This window comes from Aplysia californica, unplaced genomic scaffold (genome assembly GCF_000002075.1).
Source record: "Aplysia californica isolate F4 #8 unplaced genomic scaffold, AplCal3.0 scaffold00183, whole genome shotgun sequence".
Classification (NCBI taxonomy): domain Eukaryota; kingdom Metazoa; phylum Mollusca; class Gastropoda; order Aplysiida; family Aplysiidae; genus Aplysia; species Aplysia californica.
Genome location: NW_004797453.1, coordinates 499,934 through 502,321, shown reverse-complemented (window position 1 = coordinate 502,321; position 2,388 = coordinate 499,934). Strand labels below are relative to the sequence as shown.

The 2,388-nt window shown below is 39.4% G+C and overlaps 1 protein-coding gene across 1 annotated transcript in view; it reads left to right on the top strand.

Moving 5' to 3' along the window:
* The window catches only part of LOC101863899 (apolipoprotein D), an 11,995-nt gene that overhangs the window by 3,693 nt on the left and 5,914 nt on the right, over positions 1–2,388 (top strand). The gene's annotated exons all lie outside the window — the stretch shown is intronic.

Below are 2,388 nucleotides of genomic sequence, written 5' to 3'. Positions count from 1 at the left end.
ATTTGAAAAATTCCTCAGATGTGCTTGTCGAGATTTCCCATAAACAACTTCAGTACTCCTCCTTCTACCCTACCTCCCTCCGGCCCTTATCCCAGTTCCAAGTAAGTGTGTGTGTGTGTGTGTGTGTGTGTGTGTGTGTGTGTGTGTGTGTGCGCGCCTGCGCGTGCACGCATGCGGTCACTTAATTGAGCAAGTCATTATCGTCCTTTAATAGGATCATGTGTCAGCCACATTAACATATCAACTGATCACTGTTAAATCCTGCACTCGGTGGATTCACCCCCTCCCCCCCACCCCACCCCGTCCCCACCCGCTTCCTGAATTAACTACCATAACAGCTCCCACCTCCCCACCCCATATTTTTCCTTTTTCCACAAAAAAAGAAATTTAAAGTCCCAAGAATTTTCAGAGATTAGTAAAGTCATATATAGGGGTTATAAACGAGCACGTGCAAGGATGTCATGCCACAACTGTGTAACTGGACGAGCGAAATAGGTCAGATCTTTTGGTTGATCCCAAACTACAGCTGAAGTTAATCTGCTGGTCCTTAATAGATAATCAAGAGTTAATATTGCTCTCTGAATAAAGAGAACGCTGTGGGATGTCATTTGTGTCGTCTCTCGTCATTTATAAACCATATTGTTCTTTGCGATTTTACAACTTTTAAAGAAACTAGCTAGTTACAAGTACGGTATCGTTGTCAGTGAGAATATGAAATGGAATAGGTTTAACGCCCCTATCAATACTATTAGGTTATTTAAGATACAGGACCTCCGAGTTTAATGTGCATCTCCGACAGGACATTGCCAAATAGGAAATTCGTATAAGGTGCCTTTCCCAAGGACACAACGTCGGACCGAGCTGAGGCTCGAATTCTGGTGTCTGTGATGTAGCGGTCAGGCACTCCGTCACAGTATACAGAAGACGTGACTTCGATTTATGGGGGGGGGGGGGTGGGGCGGGCAGGGGTATTTTGCATTGAACATTTCGGTCTTTCTGCGGAGAAGTTGTGTACCTCTCAGCCTGGAGTGGTCCTGACAGGCAGGGTCAAAGCCCACCTCCTTAATGGTCTAAATTGTGACGATGGGGACAATTTAAAGAATTTTTTAAAAAGCAAACAAACCAACAAACAGTAAAAAATAACCAATTTTTTTAAAATAAAAAAGAAGGTAAATTAACAATAGCTACGCGGTTAGAGCATAACACAGCCGTGGCTTACAGTGTGCGGTCGCCCGGATCCCCTTTGTTACCCCAGACCAGAGAGAGATTGTCTCGGGCGATTTGAAACAACACTACCCCCTGTCTGTGTACCTCTATGTGATATCTGTAGATCTATCTCTGTGTGTGTGTGTGTGTGTGTGTGTGTGTGTGTGTGTGTGTGTGTGTGTGTGTGTGTGTGTGTGTGTGTGTGTGTGTGTGTGTGTGACATCGTTGTAATATCAGGCGCTCGTCAGAATAATAAAATCAAAGAATTTTCCTTCTCGTAAGGCAATGTTTATTAACTTTTTTTCTTGTATTTACTAATTTTCTTGTATTTACTAATTTTCTTGGGGGGGGGGGGTTAACGTCTTTTATGTCCATTTAAACACACATTTCTACGTGGAATTTTATTGAAAAACGTCGGTCAAAAGCACCGAAAATATAGATTTATAATTTCAAAGGACACTCAAACTTTGGAAGTCAGAAAACTTTGGCAGCTATTTTCTCGCTAGTTCTACTAGGTGATCCCCATCTTCTTAAATCACAAATATTAATTCTGACTTCTATTCGCGATAGATGGGTATTTTTTCACCAAATGCAAGATAAATTAACGAGCTTTTAGATGACACCAATATCTTTTCATGCTAAAAAATTGACGAGCGCCTGATTCCACCGTGTCGTGACACATTTGACCCTAAACAGAGAGCCCAAGAAAGAACAGAGAGATTATATTCGACGTTTTGAAACAGCACTGATCCGTGTCGCTGGCCCGCTATGTGATATCTAGTGTAGATCTATCCGTGTATTGTGCTAAGGTCTTATCATGCTGGTAACTGTAATTAAAGTTGGTGGGTGGTTCTTCGTGTTTTTCCCCGCAGGCCGAGAAGTCAAAAGAACGTAGTTAAATCTGTATAGGTTTTAATGATAATTAATTGTGATGATGATAGTGACAATGAAAATGACAAATAAAAATTGATACAGTGATGATAATAATGATAAAGCTTAGAACAACAACAACAACAACAACAACAACAACAACAACAACAACAACAACATCACCAACAACAGCAACAATAAGAATAATTATAATAATAATAAAAATAATAATAATAATAATAATAATAATAATAATAATAATAATAATAATAATAATAATAATAATAATAATAATAATAATAATAATAATTA